General features: G+C 45.6%; 1 pseudogene; it reads right to left on the minus strand.

Moving 5' to 3' along the window:
* Positions 1-4,299: 4,299 nt before the first annotated feature.
* Positions 4,300-4,957, minus strand: LOC132429353 (membrane protein BRI3 pseudogene; annotated as a pseudogene).
* Positions 4,958-9,627: the final 4,670 nt, after the last annotated feature.

A 9,627-nucleotide genomic window follows, 5' to 3' on the forward strand; every position in this document is an offset into this window, starting at 1 on the left:
GCTGTTCCTGCCACTACCACCTCTCCACGAGGTCCCAGCCTGTCCCCCCGGGATAATCTGCTCCACCCTCACCTCATCGGGGAAAGCTCAGAGGAGCTCCACCTTGCTTCACTCTCCCCACCCTTCAGTCAATTCCCTCTCCCAGCTTTTATCCTTGTCACCCCCCTTCCCAAATACGTGACACTTAATTACGATGTGTCAAGCTGTGTTAGTGACTCATGAGTATGTTTATGTATCTCAGCTCTTCAAGATTCTGTGTACTGACTATATTACTCCCCACCCCACTGTAACATAGTAGAAACAGTGCTGGGCTTGGACTTGAATGCCCTGGGAATAAGAACTGGGATAATAATACTTATATTATTATTATGTAGGGATTTGGTAAAATTAAATGAGATGATATATACTTAACACATGAGAGGAGCTTGGTAAATAATAGTTGAATCTGAATCCTAGAATGTAAACTCTATAGGAATTCTCCATATATATATATATATTTCCCCCAATGCCTAGTCTCTCTGAGGATAGAGACATTTAATAAATACCAGCTGGCATACCCTGATTTTTATCTTATTTATTTATTTATTTATGGCCAAGCCGCGCGGCCTGTGGGATTCTAGTTCCCCAAGCAGGGATCGAACCCAGGCCCTTGGCAGTGAAATCGTGGCGTCCTAACCACTGGACCACCAGGGAATTCCCATACCTTAGTTTTTAGGATACCTTTTTGGATCAGTCATCCTTTGCAACTGGGTGATTTGGGGCATCAACAAATTACAATGACAATGAATTAACACCATTTGATAATTAAGCATCTGTATCCAATGGTCCCCGTAGTTTGGGAAGGGGAGAGTCAACTACTTTCGGTGGCATATTCAGGACCAAGGCAAGCAAAACTGCAGTAAGCACATTGTGATGCACTTACTTGTCATGACAAAGGACCTTTTTCTCCAACTACTTCCTCCTTCTCTTCTGATCCATTCTTACTTTCAGCTGACACTCAGCTAATTAATTCCTACGGAGGTGTTAAGAGATAAGGCATGACTGATAAGGCATTAGTTGATAAAGGCTTGAGAACCCAGCCTGACTTGTTTTGCTAGACCTCCTATCACACCTGCAAAGTGGCTTCTAAAACATGAAAATCTTTTGCAGTCTCAAAGGAAACATTTTACTCGGGGTCATAGCGGAGGGAGGGGCAGTGAGACATGTTGATCCCTAAGGCCTGCCAGGTGTGGCAGCTCAGAGGCAGAGGGAGGTTTTCTCAGCCAGGAATGGTAGGTGAGACCGTGCCCCCTAACCTGTCCCTTCTGGCCCTTCCGGGCATCCCTTACTTGCTGCCAGGAGGCCAAATCACACTGACTCAGTTTACTGGGCTTCTCTCTGCCTCGCAATCACCTCAATGCTCAGCAGCTTCTGGAAGGGTTACTTTCAGAAATCTGACCATTCCAGACAAGCCCCGCCCACTGCTCTTACTCCTGGAGTCCCAGCCGGGGACACTTTTTCTGAAAGGCTGCCTGGTCTTGCACATGGTTCTCATTCACTTAGCAGGGTCCCTGCATGACCCTGGGGTGAGATGCCCTCGGCGCCTTATTCGTATCACAATAATGCAAAGTTGCTGGACGGGTAGATACCCACACACACCTCACTTTTTGATTACATTGGGTCATTTAAACTTTGCTTTCTTTGGTCCTCACTAGAACCATATGAGAATTTGGAATCTTTGATTCTTAATCCAGAGCTTTCCTTCCACACCGTGCTGTCCTGAGCACTCAAGCCCAGGCATTCATGCACAATAGATACATTCAGCTAAAGAAGTAAAAAAAACCAAACAAACAAAAAAGCTAACTTTTTTAAAAAAGGTTATCTGTGTCTTAAAATATCTTTCAAGGAGACAAAACACGGGATTTTCACTCAAGGTATTCAATAAACCAATAGCAGTAGCTTGGTAAATAATGGTAACTCAGCCAGTCTAAGTGTTTCCTCCCACCCTACTTCTCTGTGTCAGTAACTGGTGATACCTAGCCACGTGGACGTTGTTGTTGGGTGAGTGGAAGAACCTACCTACAAGGTGAATAACCTCTTTACAAGGCTGTCTCGGAAAAGCTTTTCTGAATTGTTGGGCAAGTTCTGTTAGTAGATATGCATCCAGCCTCACCAAACCTGCTTTGATTCAGGTACTGATGCCTTCTATCCATGGGCCCAACTCTACTCCATCCCGAAGCCAATGCAGACCAAGTCAGGCAGGAGAGAAGCTGCCTCATCTATAGATCTTTCTGTCCTACCCCTTTATCAGAAGTGAAGCTCTGGGCAACCATATACCCTCAAAGCTGCGGTCTCCCTTTCTCCTTTATCCTTGCCTACGATGACTATTTTCCTTGCTTTCCACATAGGTATTCTAGTTCTCCTTCTCGGGTGGCACTTGTTGTGAAGCCCTGTCCCTTAGTAGGACCCCAGTCACAGTCTCTCTTGCTAGAACCTTTTGGGGAGCTGGACCCTCCTCTCACCATCCCCAGCTGCTTGCTGGGGTCCTGATCCAACCATTCAGTTCACCTGGAGTCACTGCTGCCTTCCTGATGTCAGCCATCTTTCCCCACTGTCTCCACAGCCTGCCCCAGTCTATGTCTGGAATGATGTCTGATTCAGCCTTCAGTTTTCCATGTAGCCCTGGTCCCTAATTTAGACTGTGGGCTCTTCTTGTAGGCCAGGGTACTGCTGAGTTGGTTTCTGTTGTCTGTCTTACCCGTGTCCCTTTAAATCAAACTGATGACGAGTCGCAACCTGCAGTTTCTTGAGAGTATGAACCAAATGGTAGGGCACATTTGAAGGGAGTTGCTCAAATTCCACTTCCATCCCCACCCCACATTCTTGGCTTTTTATTCCGACATTAATTCCCACCTTGGGCACTGCCCAGATCTGGCAGTCTTCCTAACTTTTTCCATCCTACTTGGACCAGCTCTCCTCCCCAGTTTCTAGCCAGCTCACGCTTCTGCCTGGTATTTCCATGGTCTACGAGGAGAGGTCCATGTTCTACCTCCTAGTCCCTCAGAAATCCTCATTCTTTCTCCTGGCCAGCCCTTTCCCGTCTCAGTCCTGTCTTCCCTCTCTCCACTCGGACTACGGTTGAGACTTAACTTTATGCATTAAAGAGCTAGGAGGGGGAAGAGGACACCTTTAGTCTTGGCCTCATCTTTTCCCAGTTTCCTCCCCCTTCCTGACAGCCGAGGCCATTGTTGACTATTTTAAAAACTGTAGTACGCAACCATTTATTGTTGTGTGTGTACTTTTAAAAATCAGTTTTAAAGTCAATTATTTACTTGTCATGCTTTAAATTTGGGGTTTTGGATGAGAAAAACATAATCACCGTACGTGTATGTGGCAGAGACAGTGCTCACTTAGTATACCCCATAGACTCTCCCAATTTCCCAGCCTCCCTTGCAGGTAGGTAAGGGCTATGCGCCAGCTCTGACAGGTCAACTAGAAATGAAAGTGTCTTCTCTACCTCTCCTTTTCCCTGCATTGACCTTGAGACCTGCAAGCTGAGATGGATCCCTGAGCCACACCTGATGGACAGATGTCCCCACTGACCCACACATGCATAAGATATCCACCTCCGGTGTGTTAAGGCACTGAGATTTTAGGGGTTTGTCATCACAGCATAACTTGACATCGCTCTGACTCATGCAAATGTGGAAGTTTATTCCTGCCACCACCTAAGAATTGCCTTTATTTTTCGGCCGAGCAGCATGTGGGATCTTAGTTCCCCAACCAGGGATCGAATCCGTGTCCCCTGCATTGGAAACGTCGAGTCTTAACCACTGGACCACCAGGGAAGTCCCAAGAATTGCTTTTTAAACAACTTAAAATGTATATAAATCATATGTGTTGATCATGGAAAATTAGAAAATACAAATAAACAGAATAAAAGAAAATAAAAATCATCTATAATCCTACTAGCCAGAGATAAATACTGGTAACATTTTGGTGTCCGTAGCCCCTGTTTGTTCTAAGTCTATATAAATATGTATTTATTTATTATACTGGAATCTTTTTTTGTTTTTTGACAATGGGATGGATCTCATTTATTTAAAACACTATTTCTCACCTTTCTCAAATGGAAGACTGTGAAAAATAAAAGCAGTGCCTTACTGAGCTGTCGTTGACCTGGGAGCAGTGCCGTGCGCGTCCACACTCCAGACCGCTGTGCCCTCAGCTCCTCCTGGCAGTGCCCAGTCCCACCTCACTTTACAGAACAGTCCTGAAGCTGAATCCCATAAAGCTATTGTACACGACATTTACATTAGAAAAAGAGAGCTGGGTGTGGGGAAACCAGGTGTGCTGTTCCCTTTAAGTAAAGTTTGCTCCACAGTTGGGCCATCTTCGCTTCCTCAAGGCAAAACAGCAGATGAACCCAAAGGGGCACAAGACGATGGCCAGGAAGATGCCCAGGAAGGTGAAGGAGTCCTCCAGAGCCCCGACCCTGCAGACAGGGCAGCCTCCAACGACAACGATGGAACTGGCACGGTGCCGGCTGACATTTCGACTGTGGATGTTGCAGACCCTGAGGTGGTGATGGGGTAACCCTGTGACGAGGCAGGGGGAGGGCGGCCGCGGGGAGGGCGCCGTAGCGGTGCGGGCCGCACGCTTAGTCGCCCTGGCCGGCCTCCAGGTGGTAGGCGGCCGGCCGCTCGGGCAGCAGGGGCTTGTGGTCCAGGGCGGGCGGCTCCCGCTCGCGCTCGGGCTCGGCTCCGGCTCGGACTCGGCTCCGGCTCGGACTCGCGGGGACGCCAAGACGCCCGGCGGCGGGTCTGGGCCCCCTGGAGGCGGGCGCCGCGGGCTTCCCCCGCCGCACCTCCCCACGCCTGGAATCTACTTTTTCACTTGACAAAATATCCTGCAGATTTCCCCAAAGCAATACATGTGATTCTAGAACACACTCTTTAATCATTGGGGAGCTTTGCATTATGGCTGTATCATAATTTACATACTGCTGGAGTCTTATCTTCCTCTGCCTAAACTGCTTTCAGTAACATTGCTGCTCCTTTTCCACGTATTTTATCCCTTACTTCCCTTCCCACTCCCAGAATGACTCTTAATCATCTACATTTATAGAATGCAAATGAGACCTTCCAAAAACTAAAGTGGCCGTGAAATTCACAAGGTGATATTTTCCGATGGGGAAGGAAGAAGCAAAGTTTTTGCAACGTATTTATCCTTTTGATTATTATTTTTGTCATTATTATTCTTATTTGCTTGGGAAACCTTAGTTTTTATTCTCTGAGTAGTAACAAATGACTTGGAGGGGACAAAGGAGATGTCAGGATGGGTAGCAAGACGAAGCCATTTAAGTTAGGGTTAGGTGTGGCTGCAAGAAAAAAAGCCACAACAGACTCAAAACTAACAGTAGCTTAAATGAGCAGAAGTTTATGTCACTCTTATATAAAAGTCTGGGGACTTCCCTGGCAGTGGGAAGACTTCACGCTTCCACTGCAGGGGGGCACGGGTTTGATCCCTGGTCAGGGAACTAAGATCCCGCATGCCGCGTGGTGTAGCCAAAAGGAAAAAATTTAAAATAAAAAAGGAAAAGTCGGGAGGTAGGCACTCCGATACAGTACTCCATGGAGTATCAAAACCCAGACTTCTTCTACTTGCTCTCCTAAACATTTTCTTCTACTCCCGAATTCACCTCACAAGGTTCACATGGTTGCTTTAACTCTAGCCATTACATCGACATTCCATCCAGAGGGGAGGATATGAAAACATGGAGAAGAAAATGTCATTCTTTTAAAATGCACTGTTTTTGGAAATTGAACATGTCATGTCTGCTTAGTCACCTGGCCACCTATGGATGTGTGAGAAGCTGGGAAATATAGTCTTTATCCTCAGTGTTCATGGGCCCAGATAAAAATCAAGAATGCTATTGCTGGGACTTCCCTGGCGGTCCATTGCTTAGGATTCTGTGCTCTCACTGCTGAGGGCCCGGGTTCAATCCCTGGTCGGGGAGCTAAGATCCCACAAGCCTCACAGTGTGTCCAAAAAAAAAAAAAAAGGATGTTATTGCTATAGAAGAAGGAGAGAATGGATATTGGGGCAGAATCAGATATCTCTGCCATGAGAACCACCAGATGATTAATAAATGTCAAAATTTTTCTAAAGTAAATTATTTAATTATACGTAGTTTAATTGAAAGTAACTATAAAACTAGTCCTTCGTGGAGGAGGATCAAACTCAAGGAAAATATCAATTACATTAACAGTCAAATGTAATCAAACTCTCGCCATGAACAGATGGGCTAAGTAAATACACACTCAGTACTTTAATCCCTGCTGGATTTCTGAAATCAGCCAGCTCCCTCTGAAGGAACATGTGTTAAAGGAAAGAAAAACGGATATCCCTTGAGCATCTTCATCAGCACCTGGTTTCATCAGAATGGGGCTCTATAATCCATCAGGAGCTGAGAGCTGCAGATTCCATGGCACACCCAGATCCAATTCCCAAATCCCTTGGGTAAAGGAAGTGAGAAGAGTAGGCTATATGGAGAGAGGAAGAAAGCTAGTCGCCTTGACAACCCAGTGACTTTGCTCCTGCTGCTTCAACTGTCTAGAATCTCTTGTCCCTTCTCTACAGGAAGAAATGCTGCTTTTCTTTCTCAGCGTTTAAGGTACCATTCAAATATTTATTTGCTTCCCATGATACTTGTTCCCTGACTCTTTAATTTTGGGACCCATTCAATCATCCGTTCGGCAAATACTGAGAAGTCTATCACATGCCAGGAGCGGTACTTGGCACCGGGTGGGGGGACTCACTAGTCAGTTAGACGAGCCTGTGCCTTCAAGCCACATATAGCACCAATTAGGACGGCTAGCCTAGGGCTCCCCCAGTGTGCTAAGCTAACTGTCTAAACAAAGGATGGAGAGCTTCTGCAGAGCAGAAACCTGGTGTTTTAATTGACAAATACTTACAGAGAACTATGTGCCAGCCACTGTTCTGTTCTGTGTGCATTAAGTATATTGATTCTTTCAAGTCATATAGCAATCCCATGAGTTATAGTCTCATTATTACCTTATTTTGCAGACAATGAAACTGAAGCATAGAGAGGTTAAGTGTGCCCAAGGTCACACAGCTAGTAAGCAGTGAAGCTAAGATAAACGCACATTCAGTGCTTTACTGTGAGTCTGGCTCTAGTGTACATGCTTCACTAATATGCCATGTTTTATAATGATTCATGCTACCTGAATTCCTAGTATTTACTAGGACGCCTGGAACATAGTAGGTATTCAGTAAACATATGTTGAACAGAAATGAGCCAGCTAGGGCTTCCCTGGTGGCGCAGTGGTTGGGAGTCCGCCTGCTGATGCAGGGGACGCAGGTCCGTGCCCCCGTCTGGGAAGATCCCACATGCCGCGGAGCGGCTGGGCCCGTGAGCCATGGCCACTGAGCCTGCGCGTCCAGAGCCTGTGCTCCGCAATGGGAGAGGCCACAACAGTGAGAGGCCCGCGTACCGCAAAAAAAAAAAAAAAAAAAAAAAAAAAAAGGAATGAGCCAGCTGCTTGACATTGGGCAAGTTATCCTCTCTGAAACACAACTTCTACAAGGAAGAAATTGGACTGGGAGATCTCTAAGGTTCCTTGAAACTCTCAATTTGTTCCCTGTTCACATACTAGGTAACTTAGGTGTGGCAGAGCTCTTGAGGGATCATCAGACAGAGTCCTAGGGTTCAGTCTGATTTCATCTACAGCAGGCAGGTGGGAATTCCTTCAGTTGACTGCGTTTTTCAGGATGTCCCACCTTTTTGAGTCTGAGGAGTAGACGATTTATAGGTTCTGTGAATGGCATACTGTAGCAGGATAAATAGGATATCTAAAAAGTTCCTTCATTGGGTGCAAAGGTACACACTTTCCTCTTGCATGGACAGTAGTTTTGTGACAGAGAATGTTTTGGTCACACTTCACTTCGATTTCAAGCGGCCTTGGATTATATTCTGAACTCTATGGATTCGTGATCGAGGGAACACTGTAACGCTTCTCAGACCTCTAATCTTTGTAAATGTGGCTACAAACAACGCATTATCCCCAATAATAGACTGCTCTGACTTACCTTTTCAGATTACACATTGTGCCCCAAAGACCTAAGGGTACACTGCCAGACCTTTGACCAAAGACCAGCAAAATCCCCATCCTCTGACCAAATGCCAGCTTCAGTCACTGTACTTTGGCTGGTCTTCTCCCCCCTGCAGCGTCAGCTGGCCTGCACATTTCCCTTCCCCACTCAGCTCCTGCTGCCTGGTAATCACTGAATTGGCAGGACTGCCGACTCTGGTGAGTAATGGTCAGACAGGGGCAGTGCACTGGGCTAAGACTGACTGTATGGGAGAACATTGGTGGTCATGAGCTTCCCTAAGCCTCCATCAACAGTCATATTATTTTCTCTGTGGAGTAGGACCGTGTGCCCTTGCACTTGAGGACCTAATGTACCCCGACTGGTTTCGACTATTTGCTTGACTCTGAAAGCCTCTGACGTAACACTTTATTGTTTTGCTGAGGCAGGAATTGAACGCACACCCTGTGAGATTGGTATGAAGTTCAGGGTGAGTCTCTTTGCCAGTTAGTGTTAGTCAAACACCTAACAGCTGGGCATGACTCCTTTTAGGCATCTAAGATTTGATCTCCATTAATTTTCCTGACAACCCAGTGAGATTCTTCTTACTATTACCCCAGTTTTACGCATGAGAGAATTATATGTTCTAGTGCTAATCATACATTTAAAAATTCTTGGAGGTCTAAGAGTGTCTCCTTCCCCCAGAGGGAGGAGAGGTAAGGGCAAACGTTTTTGTGGGTTAAGGGGCGAGTTCCTAGCACACACCATTGTATGGAGGCTCTGCTCTTCATTGATGGATGAATTTCTTCCCTTCATCCCCAGTCTCTATTTTTATTCCTTTCCTCCATGAGTTCTTGTAAATAATGTAGTGTTTTGTATGTATGTGGTTTTTAATTGACTTATGTGTCTAATTGTGCTACTCCACGTTTTCACTCTAGGGGGCACGGGTTCAATTCCTGGTCAGGGAACTAAGATGCTGCGTGCTACACCACAGCCAAATGAAAAAACATTTTTTTTTTAAATTCAAAACTATGTTTTTTAATATCCAACCATGTCACTAACTGTATATCTAGTTCAGTGCTTCAATCTGCAACATGTTATTCCCTAGGATACATTCTTAGCATTTTATGTATCCAGCCCCCTAGTTATGGACACTAGGGGAATTTTATATATATAAATCATATATATATCTCATATCTATATATGTAGAAGTGATGTGTCACAGCACATATGTAAACCGCACTTTACTAAGTACCGCCAGATGGCTTTCCAAGTGACTGACCTGTTTATACTCCTACCACCAATACCTACCGTGATATTATCCATCAAAGTTTTATTTGAATTGGTTTCTGATTTTCTTAAGTTTTTGTATGGCTGGACAATTACCTGGAAGTGTTAGCAAAAGAAAAGGTGAGGGGAGTTGGGTGAGTTAGGGGCCCCCCCCGGTCCCCTCCCCACACTGATTTACCTCTCCCATCCTCCTGTCCTCCCCCATGTCCCAGAACCTGCTGGAAGAAATTTTCTCTCTTAACCTTC

The sequence above is a fragment of the Delphinus delphis genome, chromosome 8 (assembly GCF_949987515.2).
Source record: "Delphinus delphis chromosome 8, mDelDel1.2, whole genome shotgun sequence".
Lineage (NCBI taxonomy): Eukaryota > Metazoa > Chordata > Mammalia > Artiodactyla > Delphinidae > Delphinus > Delphinus delphis.